Source organism: Neltuma alba, unplaced genomic scaffold (genome assembly GCF_004799145.2).
Source record: "Neltuma alba isolate B1F8T4 unplaced genomic scaffold, ASM479914v2 tig00012806_pilon, whole genome shotgun sequence".
In the NCBI taxonomy this organism is placed as follows: Eukaryota; Viridiplantae; Streptophyta; class Magnoliopsida; order Fabales; family Fabaceae; genus Neltuma; species Neltuma alba.
The window spans coordinates 223,245-236,643 of NW_021637203.1; the positions used below are offsets into that span (position 1 = coordinate 223,245).

General features: G+C 34.8%; 1 pseudogene; it reads right to left on the reverse strand.

Moving 5' to 3' along the window:
- Positions 1-7,857: 7,857 nt before the first annotated feature.
- LOC114731153 (60S ribosomal protein L7-4-like) lies at positions 7,858-11,058 on the reverse strand (annotated as a pseudogene).
- Positions 11,059-13,399: the final 2,341 nt, after the last annotated feature.

Genomic DNA, 13,399 nt, shown 5'->3' on the forward strand with positions numbered 1-13,399 from the left:
CTTCACTGCAGGACCAAGGGGCAAACTGATATTAATTCCACAAAGAAAATGACGCTATTGCCCCTCATAATACTTATTGCAGGGTGACATGTAATGGACTAATTTCAGTTGTAAATAAAGGTATGTATGTTGCAAATTGACTAGTCCCACTTGCAAATGAGCTCTCTCACACTTATTCACTCACAGGCACCTTTTTTAGGTGAATGAGGTGATATGTAAATGGACTAATTCTAATTGTAAATAATGTATTATGTTGCAAATTGACTAATCTCACTTGCAAATGGGCGCTCCCACACTTGTTCACTCACGGAGATCTTTTTCAGGTGAAGGAAGCGACATGTAAATGGACTAATTCCAGTGTAATAAATATATGTATGTTACAAATTGTCTAGTCCCACTTGCAAATGGGCTGTCCCACACTTGTTCACTCAGACACATTCTTCAGGTGAAGAAGGTAATATGTAAATGGACTAATTTTAATTGTAAATATATCTATGCATGTTGTAAATTATCTAATCTTACTTGCAAATGGGTTCTCCCATACTTGTTCACATGAGGGGCAATAAGGTCATTTTCTTTGTGGAATTAATATCAGTTTGCTCCCTTGGTCCTGCAGTGAAATTTCAAAAAGTTTTGGGGGCTCTTTGAAATTAATTCTGTACTGCGGTCCTTGAACGAAATTTTCCCTAAAATTAAAATGGTTTCGTCCGTATTTGGTATTTGGGGGCACAGTGTTCACGGGTGGAGAACCGGAGGGTATTACCGTGTTATGGGACGTGGACGGTTAAGGTTAGCGGGACCCACTCAACAGAACACGCTTTCTTTGCTTCGCAAGGACACAAAAGCAGAGCAGTACCTGTGCCTCTCACTGTCACACCCAGAGAAAGCAAATTGACTGGCTTCTCAGCTCCACGTCCCTCTATCTTTGCAGTTTGCAGGCACAACCTCTGCGTCCGGTCCACCCTCCAGTAGTGGACGATTGAAAAATTTTATAAGAAATTTCACTTATTTAATATTATTATCTTATATCCTTAATATAAAAACTAGTTAATTAATTTAAATAAATTTAAAAAATAATTAATTATTATTTATAATAAATAAATATTTTTTTTCAAAATTTTTTACTAATTAAATATATTAGTTAGAAATACTATTATTATAAAGACTACTTTTAAAAAGATATAAAAAAGACAGATGTTTTATATTTAGGATTAAAATAAAAATCCAACAATATAATTTCTTAGCACTTAACGTCAAGTGTTGACAATTAAAAAGACAATTTAAGATATACAATTAATAATGATCACAATAGGAATTAATAACACATTTTTTCAGCCCTATGTAATATACAGCGAACAATGGTTTTAGTCTCTTGGTTTAAAATTTTAGAAATTAAAACTAAAATAAGAAAGAAAATCGATATTGTTATTTGTTATTTAAAAGTGTGTTTTCTGTAATTATATAATTATGGGGATGGGGGAGTCCATCTCGTGAACTGCAAACGTATCTTTTTCCGTACAAAGCGCCATAGATATATTTGGGCAAAGAGCGACGAGGAGGAGAAATTTGATGACTAGGCAACGAAAGAAACAACGAAAGCGACAATAGTACAAAAGTAAGTGAACCATAAAGAGGCAAATGGCTGATGCCATATGTGTAACCGTATGCACATGAATGAACTTCCCAGCATGGTAACACAGCTGTTCTCAATTATTTCCTGTGTGCCCCACTACCTCGAGTTATATCCTACAAAACTTCTTTATTAATAATTGGGTGAGTGGGAGGGAGTTTATTTTCTAGTTTATTACCACCTCGGCTCCTTAGTACTATTTTCAGTGCTAAATATAAAAATTAGTTAGCTAATTTAAATAAATTAAAAAAATAAATTAAGTTAATTATTTATAATAAATATATACTATCTTTTTAAAAATATTTTTATTAATCAAATGTATTAGCTAGAACTACCATTATTAAAAAACTATTTTGAAAAAAATACATAAAAATAAGAGACTGGATTGGGATTTTATATTTATGACCAAAATAAAGGTCAAACGAGGTTTTATAAGAATTGGTTTGATTTTCAATTTAGTCCTAATATAAAATCCCAATTCTCTTTATTTATTTTTTGAAAGTAATCTTTGTAGTAGTTGTACATGGTTCCAGTTCATACACACAATTAGTAAAAGTATTTTAGAAAAGATAACATCTATTTATTATAAATAACTAATTTAATTAATTTTTTTTACTATATTTAAATTGATCAACTACCTTTTATATTATCAATGGCAACTAGTGACTTTTTGTTAATATTTAAACATAATCAAGGCCCATGACATACTCCTTTGGTTCTTAATATAAAGTTTATTTAACTAATTTGATTAGATTAGAAAAGTTAAGTAAGTTAGTTAATTATAAAAAATGACATATTTTTTGTAAATCACCATAATCATTTTTCTTAATATCCTTCCTCCCTCTTCTACTTAATTATAGCTGAGGGAGTATCCATAAGAGTATTTAAAAAAAAAATAAATATAAAAAATAGATATTATATTTAAGACTAAAATTAACTTAATAATTAGATTTTATGTTATATTCTATATTAGAGACAAGAGGAGTATGATACTTTCAAGATAGGGGTCCGGAATAACTTGAGAAACGAGGGGCGTTTAAAACAAAAAAAGAAAAGAGGAAATTTGCTCGTGCATGCCCTTTCTTATCCATCGGGAATTTTCGCGCATTATTTTTGGGATTAATGGGCGAAATCGCCCTCCGTTATAATGCTTTTATGAGAATTTTTGCCTCTAACCTATTTACACGTGGCACAATATGTGTGATTCACATTCTTTACATGGGGGTATTTGAAAAATACTATAAACACTTAAAAAAGTATTTTCATATAGATTAAAATAAAATTTCTATATACTCATTTTATATACTGTAAAATTATTTTTTAAAAATTAATCCAAACACTTTGTTATCAACACCAAGTTTTTGTTAAAGGCTTTCTGAGGATTGATGAGTAAAATTGCATCTCAATCCGTCAAATATGGAATGATTTTGCATATTCACAACTAAAATCATATTTTTATTATGAGCTAAGCGTTTTGCTAAGGGCCAGGGGGAAAAAAGTGGCAGCCACGTGTAAAGATTTTCATACAAGCCCTCCGAATTATCATTGTAGAAATAAAAGGGAAAATGACAGTAAAATACCATGTGAATTTCAAAAAGACAAATAAGGCACCTGCATAAGCAAAATGACCAATAGCGCACTGGGTACCAATTTGGAATTTAGATTTTTGGCCTAATGACTGAATTGCCCTCATTGTCTCTGAACAATGAGCAGAGTATTCATGCGATAGAGAGAGGGAGAAACTAATTTCCTTCTACGAAACTAAATCCAAGTTCCTGCAGTCACCAAAAAGGATTCTTTGAAATCACGTTGCCGCCGTCGTAGGAGTAGATTGCCGTCGCTGAAATACATTTGCCCTATCTGAAATAACTCGTACTCCCTGAGCTTGTCGCCGTCGAAGAGGTCGTTGAAGTATTTGGATTATTCATGAGTGAGTAGAAGTTGATAGCGGGGATTTGGATTATTTATTTTTGTGACTGTTTCATGGTGAAATAGGAACAGGATTATTGCATTTGAGGGTTCATATTCAGTATTTGGTAAATGATGAAACAGAAATCAAAAAATAGTGGCAAACAATTACGTAATAATGTAATTGATGTCATATGCCTGCTGGTTTTTGGTAAATCCCATTACGTAAATGGTAAATTTTATTATACATGTAGTTAATTATGAAAGTTAATACATTGCCTTGTCTGAAAGAACTCATACTTCCTGAGATTGTCACCGTCAAGAGGTTGCTGAAATAACACCAACTGTGATAACAAGTAGGAAGCTTAAATATTATTCTTCATAGAGCATTTTCGATGGCTCCCTATAGCTTAAAATGTTATTGCCTAGCATTCCACTTTTTGGTTCTGTCTCTGTTCTTCGCATAAAACCATTTTCAGAGGATGTGAAGCTGTTTGGTTTTCTAGTATTATTAAATTATTTGTCTTGAATTTTACAAAACACATATTGTGATTTATAACTTTCGTAGTAAAAGTGACAACTTTGTTAATGAGTTTCGCAACCCGTTTTCAGGAGATAAACAACTTGTTTGTAAAAACTAATAAAATTACACGTTAAATTTGACAAAACATATAATGGGATTTATAACTTCCATAGTGAAAATAACTACTTATTCAATGGGTTTGCAACTTGTTTTCAGGGGATGGGCAACTTGTTTCTAAAAACTAATAAACTTTCATGCTAAATTTGACAAAACACATAGTGAGATTTACAACTTTTGTAGTGAAATGATCACTTCTTCAATGGGTTTTGCAACATGTTTTCAAGGGATTGGCAACTTAGTTTCTAAAAACCAATAAAATTCCATGCTGAATTTTACAAAACATATAGTGAGATTACAACTTTCGTAGTGAAAATGACTACTTCTTAAATGGGTTTTGCAACTTCTTTTCAGGGGATGAGCAACTTGTTTCTAAAATCAATAAAATTTCACGCTGAATTTTACAAAACACACAGTGAGATTTACAACTTTTATAGTGAAAATGACCACTTCTTAAATGGTTTTTGCAACCTATTTTCAGGGGATGGGTAACTTGTTTCTAAAAACCAATAAAATTTCACGTTGAATTTTACAAAACATATACTGGGATTTACAACTTTTGTGATAAAAGTGACCGCTTTGTTAATAGGTTTTGCAACATATTTTCGGGGGATGAGTAACTTACTTTTCACCACCAATAAAAATTCACATTGAATTTTACACAACACATAATCGAATTTACAACTTTTATAGTGAAAGTGACCACTTCTTCAATGGGTTTTGTAAACCTGTTGTCACCAGAAGAGCAACTTGTAAGCATAAATAAATCATTCAGTGAACGTGCACCTAAAGTACATCACAATAAACATTGAACTATTAACTTTCATAATTAACTACATGTATAATAAAATTTACCATTCACGTAATGGGATTTACCAAAAACCAGCAGGCATATGACAACAATTACATTATGTAATTGCTTGCCACTATTTTCTGATTTTTGCTTCATCATTCACCAAATACTGAATATGAACCCTCAAATGCAATAATCCTATTCCTATTTCACCATAAAACAACCACAAAAATGAATAATCCAAATCCCGCCATCAACTTCTACAAACTCATGAATAATCCAAATACTTCAGCGACCTCTTTGACGGTAACAATCTCAGGGAGTATGAGTTATTTCAGACAGGGCAATGTATTTCAGTGATGGTAACCAAATTCAGTGACGGCAATCTACTCCTACGACGGCGGCAACGTGATTTCAAAGAACCCTTTTTGGTGACTGCAGGAACTTGGATTTAGTTTCGTAGAAGGAAATCAGTTTCTCCCTCTCTCTCTATCGCATGAATACACTGCTCAGTGTCCAGAGACAATGAGGGCAATTCGGTCATTAGGTCAAAAATCTAAATTTCAAATTGGTACCCAGTGCCCTATTTGTCATTTTGCTTATTCAGGTGCCTTATTTGTCTTTTTGAAATTCACATGGTATTTTGCTGTCATTTTCCCAAATAAAATTCAATGCATATCTTAATGGATGATGACCACCTGTATCCTCAAAAATCTCATTAATTGGTTTTCAAATGACAAATCATTAATAGTACTCGTACTTAATTTACTTAATTAAAGTGCGAAATGTTAGATTTGACAGATTACACAAAATTTTGAAAAAATCCCATGTTTAATAAAGATTTTATACTTCATGATATAAAGATTAGAACATTCTTCCCCAACCTCAAATTTGAGTCCCTCCCATCCATTCCCAGTGACACACGACTTCCTTTGGAAGTGGGTCCCTCAACTAACCCTGCATAGACGACAGACTCCCAAGTTCTAAATTTCATGTAGGTGGTTTTATTTATCCAAATCAAACATTTCCAAACCGCCATCTAATGATATATACTTATCTCTCACTTTTCTTGCCACAAGAAAAGCAGCCAACAGGAACACAAAATGAAAGAACATGTTGAGTTTTAAGATTGGTCCAGAACGGCATTCTATTCTATCATATAAAAGGAACCAGTGAAGAGGGTCAAGTTTGGTCATGTCACACTTAAAACAGCTAGCTTGAACCTGGAGAGACAATAGATAATTGTCCACGCATGAGTGATAAGTGTACGAAGTATGGCCCTACTTATGCTGTCTTGCAGAGAAAAGTACCCACAAAAAAGTCCACATATATTTAGTACACCATGTGAGTGGGAGCCATCGCCCATCAGCACAAAGATAGTGCATTTTCGGGTCACCCCACCTTGGTCCTTATCCATTCATTGTAGGATTTGCTGAAAGACCGAGTGGGGCACATCATAAGTTATGTGGAAAGGAATGAGCAATGCGCTTGAGTTGTGAAAAGAGTCACTGGAATAATGATATGCCTCTATTGTATTTTTTACACACGGTATCTTCGTACTAGAAGTAATCTTGTTCGAAATATTATCAGTCACTGAACATGAGTATCTTGTTCAATAAAAATTTAAACATCAATTTGTTATAGTATGAGAGACTAATTTCTCTAGTTAAATCTAATTTTATTGGTATATGTCTATATTGTTAATTGTTAAAGAGAGAGAGATTCGGACCATCCAAGACAGCGGCCCCGTGTATTGACAGAACAAGAGAAGACAACTGACTAGAATGATAAGGTGGGATCCCACCCACAAAAATGAAAGACGATAGCTATAAAATACTCCTTCGGTCCTAATTATAAGACCCAATTGACTTATTTGAGGAGATTAAGGAAGTAAGTTAAGTTGGTTATTTATAATAAATAAGTGTTGTCATTCCTAGAATATCCTTCCTAATTAAGTATATTGGCTAAAACTATCATTATTAGAAGGATTATCTTGGAAAAAAAATGCATAAATATAAGAGACAAAATGGATTGTGGTCTTATAATTAGGACCAAATAAAAAGTCAAATGGGGTCTTATAATAAGGACCGGAGGAGTAAAATGGAAGAGAAGATTTTCATTTCGTTCATCTGTTTATTCTCAATCCAGACACAAATAAAGGGAAAGAAAAGTCAAAATTGAACATAAATGATGGAGACTCATGACTTTTCTCATCCCTTACCTTATCTTCTCCACTCTTCATGACCAAAATATACCCTAAAGAAATTGTTTGAGATGGACAGTCAAGTAATTTACATACATAGAATTCATAACAAATTACACAATTACGTATAAATAGTGCAGCTACTCTGCGTATTGGATGACCCTAAAAAATGGATCTACTTAGCATAGAACCAACAATTGAAAATTGTACGTACTGTTTCAGTTTTCTCTAATAGGAATTTACATGGCCAAATTCTCAAAAGACGGCAAACAATCCCAAGAACCAGATCAACCTTTCATGACTAGTTTTCTTCTCTCCTTGTGCCCCAAGGGAGGGGAAAATAGCCCCCCTCCTATTCTTGCAACACAAGAAAAACAGACAACAGAGGTATGCAAGACAGTGGATTACAAATAGGCCTTTAGAGGGGGAAAAGAAAACCTCATCAGCTCAATTCTTAAAGCATATAAACCTTGGATGCTTTATTCAATCAAAAGGTAAAAAGTCAATTTTAAAGAACTTAAAAGGACCACTCAGCCAATTTCGCTATGTGGACCATTCAATCATTAAACTGGAACGTCATCAAAATTTCAACATTACTATAGATAATAATCCGTCTAGAACCCCGCAAACAGAACTGACCTAACCTCAATATCACATATCTTTAGAGAAACCAAGACAAAAAACTAGTTCATCCTTCTAATGAGCTCATTAATATAATCTTCACGGTTGCCTGCATCACCCCCTTCAACATAATGATTTCTTTTCTTCTTCAAACCACCTGGTGGAGCCCTTAGCTTGAAAGGCCATAGGAAGTTATTTGCCTCCCTGAAGTGAGGTCCAACAGTCATGATCTCGTGGATCAAATCTTCCAAACAAATAATGCCGTGTTGACCCAAACTCTGCAATTAAGCACCACGTTATAAAAGAAAAATGTTCAAGCATATACAGCACAGTTGACAACAAAAACACTTGCATATGCTAGACAATAGACCACTAACCTGTTCAATAATGGAGTTGTCAGTCAAAGGAATTCTCTGCTTGTTGACTTTCCCAAAGCCCCTCTTGTTAAATTAGGGTACCTAAAGTCAATTTGTTTATAATATGAGCCGTGATACAAGGAAAGATTCCAGAAAAACCTATTAAATAAATTAAAAACTTGGATACCCATAGGTAACATAAGGCTCAACCCTGTGCAGCATATTCATAGTGGCTTTGTTAACTTTGAGAAAAACACCATTAAATATATATCTGCAGATAGATAGACATATAGGTCCCGTTTAGTAGAAAGCATTGAAAATAAGGAATAGGGATTGAGATTGCAATTGAAAAAAATCATTAAAATAGTATTTAGCATAATTAATTACTTGTTATATGAGATTAGACAAACCCATAGGAGTGGGATTGGAGAATACCACTTTCCCCCATAATATTCCTCAATCCCACATACATGGATTTGGCTAATCCCATATTACAAACAATCTCTTATGTTAAACACTTTTTTAATAGATTTTTTCAATACTAATTCTAATCCCTGTCCCTAATTTTTAATGCTTCCTAACAAATAGGATCATAAGGCTCAACTCTAGATTTTCTTGGAAATAAAATGTAAAACACATACGCATGAAATGAAGAGAATCACAAATAGGGGGATTTGAAGGCAAAGTGATAAGCAGACCAAGAAAGATGGCAAAAGAATGCAAGTTTATGTGTAAAGTTAATAACATATGTAGAGCAAAACGCTAATAACATATGTAGAGCAAGCTTATACATATTTGAAATCAAACAATCTATCTAGCATTCGAGTATTTTCCGTTTACACTGAAAAAAAAGTCCTATTCGAATGTATCAATATCATAACATGCATAGATATAAATAGGGTCATTAAGGAACTTTTTCATGCTTCTTTGTAAAACTAAGGAATCGTAGGTGGATCTAAGCACTACTTTTTCTATCCTTATTTGGGAATTAGTGTTTCACACAGGAAGTTCACATATAAATTGCCGACATAAGACACGCAACTCCTAAAACCTCCCAGCCTTCCTCTGGGAGGGAAAAAAATAAAAAATCTAATCATTACTTTAGGGTGAATTAAGATATAAAGCAGAAAACACAGTGAAATGGAGTTCAGATGTTTTGCAGCCATGAAATATTTGCTAAAATTATATAACACAGAAAGCTAGAAGTTCCACCAATCCGATGCTTCTAACTGTATTTCAGGGTTACCTACCGCAGACGCAGGAGCTGCGAAATCTTCCTTGTTTTGGGATGCATAGAATTGATACTAGAATTCAAAATTTTCATTATCATCCGGTTCCTTCAGCGGCATCACAAGAACAAGATAGCATGAGAGAATGCTTATTTACCCACGGATCGTCATGATGAATAACAGCTTGGCTTCTGGGTCGACATAAAATCCACACTTAAGCTTTGCTTCACGCTTCAATCTAATCAACTCCTTTCGCTGAACATAAATTGCAGTTAAGCCAATGCGTAAGCAGCTAGAAACGAACCAAAAAAACTCATGTTAAGCTCTGCAACGTAATTCTTATAAATTTTAACTTTACATGCCTGCTCGTCATATTCTTTTGCGTACTCTTTAGCCCTGTTAAAAATTAGTTTCCGTGTTTCAGATCTCTTTTTCTTGGCAGCTTCAAGCTCCTCCTTTTTGGCCAGAGCCCATTCCTCGTTTCTCTTCTGCTTTTCAAATACAGACTCAGGAATGTTGTGTAAACATTGCAATGTGTGTCAAATAAAGTCCCACATGAGAAAGATGAGAAGAAAACTAAGTGTATAAATGAGATCAAGCATCTTTTAGAGGATAAATGGACCAAGAGGAAAGTGTGCTTCGCGCACATAATAACGGGCCACCAGGAGGGAAACGCAGTTGAAAACTGGCGATTTCCCCCTGCATGTGAATTAGATGTTATTTTAAACTTTTGTTAAATTTTTTAATAAAAATTTTGCTTACCAGAAAAGTCTTATTTTGGACTTGTTAAAAATAAAAAGACTTGCCGTCTTGTTTTGTGGCCGACCGGACGCGTCCTGCGGAGTGCTTTTGAACGTTGTGCGATCGTCCTGTCTCCAGCGGAACCTTGCGTCGTTTCCATCACACCTGTTCGGCGAAATGGAGGGACGCGTTCTCCGGTAGGGTGGCCATTCGCGTCTATATAAGGGATTGTCTAGAGAGCGTGAGACAATCCCTCAACCGTCCTCTTCTTCTTCTCTCCCTTTGTGTTCCTTGTTACGACTGCTTTCGTTGTTCTGCCACCTTGCTTCGCAGGAAGGGTTCGTTTGATCCTGGGGAGTGCCGCTACCTGTTACATCGAGGGGTTGCGGAATATCTCTCAAGGACAGTGTCTTTGTGACGCGACTCAAACCGACTTTTGCTGTTTTCCTTTGCTGCCGCCAACAAGGAACAACTGCTCCAACTTTAACATCCTCTTCGCCCATGCTTTTGATTAAGAGGATAGAAAATTAAATGCAATGAACTAAGCAACAATCAGCTCATAGGACCATCAAAGTCAATGAAAAATTCATAGGTATCGAGTTTTCCATTTATTACAAAAGGGAATGTGAAACAACAAACACAAATGCCAGACATTACATTACAACAATTAAAATCACCAGCTAAACACAAAAACCATGCAAACCCACATCATACTATTCCATTGGTTAGAAGGGGCTTTTATAGCTAAAAATTGCAGGGGGAAAGAGAAAATAAATTCGCTTTCAAGACGGCATAGCCAACTACAGAATTCACATCAGCTTGTTCGTATTGTCAAAATAAGATGCCCAATGAAGAATTGATAAATTAAAAGGAGAAAAAGTGCAATGAGATTCACAGAGAGATTACGTACTTGAGGTTTCACTGAGTAGAATGGCGGCAGAATGAAATGGTTTTTGTCCCCGCAAAGTCAAAGCTTAAGGAAAATCTTAAATATTCACATCAAGGCTTTCGACTAATTGGGCCGGGTGGAGTCTTATAATTATTTGTAATATTTTGTGATTTGTTATTTTATTGCCAGGTCCATTTGATTGAAGAGGAAAATCAGTCATTGGCCATCAAAGCCCTAAACCCTCCCCTGCCAAAATTCGAAGACTGTTCGAATGCCGACAAATTTAACTGATAACAAAGTAAAGTCTTCTATTTTGGCGTTTATGCCTCGCCAAGTTTTGTTAGGGAGCCAAACGATGAAGCATAGAAGTGATACTAGCGACCGGTCTGATGGAAATATTTCGTTGAATTTAGAGCAGAAAGTTCTTCTTCACCAATCTATAGCTCATTATTTGGAGCTCCATGGCTTCTCAAAGACCCTAAAAAAATTTCGTACCAAAGCACAAATCGAGGTGGGTTTTACTACTCTCGCTGTAAATGTGGGAATTGGCTGAGTTGAACCAATAATAAAGTTTAAATTTTCGATCATGTAATAGAACTGAGAAAAAGGTGGTATTAGGGTGTTCCATTATATCACATCAAAAAAAGAACGTAATACAGAGAAGTTCTTGAAGAATTGAAAATCAATGTTCTAGTAGCGGGTAACATATCCTGCCACAGAACATAACTTAGCGGCCAACCTCTACGACCTTACATTATAGTATTTGGTCTAACATGCTCAAATATGTCTAAAACACAATGCAGTTTTGAAAGATGACAATTTATATCATGTGTTCGGTAGTTTTATTGGCTGGCCATTTTGTTGGTCCCTTGGCATTGGTTTAGTTTCCAGTAATCCAGACACTACTTTGGATCAAACAAGTTGCAGGTCATGGATGATGGCGGTGATTTTTTCCCCTTATTATTTCATTCTAAGCTTTCTTTCAACGTGCTGCGGAGTGGCACTCAAAATATGCTTGCTTTCATATCATGTAGCTCAATTTAAAAATCTGCTGGTCCAACAATCGAGTAGAAGGCGCAACATACATTTATAATATGCCATTTCTTATAGCTCATAATATTACCAATGTGAACATTCGTTTTGAAGCTAAAGCAAAAGGGAATGATCTCTATGCTCAATGGGTTCGTTTTAAATTTCTGAAGTAAACATATGACGTTAAGAAGAAAAGCAACTAATTTTGATAACGGATGATATTTTATGCATGGCATAGAGGAATGTTGTATGTATAGGTTAGTAATATAGGATTTCTGTGCGTAGTTCCCTTTTATTTATGTTTCACTCCTTAGCATTCAGTGTCAAAAAAGCTTGTTTCTTGCTTGTTGCTTCTGTTGGCTAATGTTGTTGTTCCTGCTTGGTGTAGAAAGATATCGCGATGGATCATTAGTTGATCTAGAAGAAATGTGTCTCAAATATTTAAAAATTAGGTATGAGAAGGAAACTCTGCATTGTGTTGTTTAGTAATTGTGAAGTTCGTGATAATTTCAAAATTGATTCTTGAAACTTGAAATGGTAGCATGAATTATAGTTACATGTCTCACTGTACTTTTATTCAAAAGGAATAACAAAAGGAGTCTTGTTTAACCTAGTAACTGCGAACTTATTGTTTATCTGCTGATTTGGCTTTCATGCTCTAGTTTAATGAGCCTCTATATCTCCAGAATTGAACACACATGATTGTTGATTGATTGAGAAGTCATGTGTGACTTTTAGATTACTTAATCAGTGTTTCTCAAGTCGTTTGTCAAAACTTGAAGGGTACAATCAACCTGAAAGTTCTGTTTATTCTCATTGAGGATTTGCCTCTAGCTGTTAGGTACATATCAGTTCTAGAAAGTGCCAATTTCACTTTCCCAATTATTGCTGCATTATTTGGCCTCTTTAAATCTATGCTATTGATTTCAAAGTATTCTTTGTGATTTAATTATCTATTAATTATCCTTTCATTTTTGTTTCCCACTTTTTTCTTTCTCCTTTTGGTAGTGAGGATGTCAAGGCAAATAACAGTAATCAGAAGGGGCAAGGTATGCTTAAAATCCATGTATATATCTGTTTCTGTAGGTTCATGGTCAATTTCTTCCTTTCTCATTGCTTGCCATGCAATCATCTCTCTTTTGCTTCCTAGACTTATAAATTAGATCGTTATATTGGCACTTCTACGTGAGGGGGGCAGATTGATATCCAATCCCACTCAATAAAGTTCAGCGATCCTGATGATGATGAATGACTGCACATACAAACAACTTGGAAAGGAAATTTTGTTTCATTATTGCTATTGGATGCCTTTCACACTGCCTTTTCCTGATCGTGTGGTCGTGAAACAATTCAATTC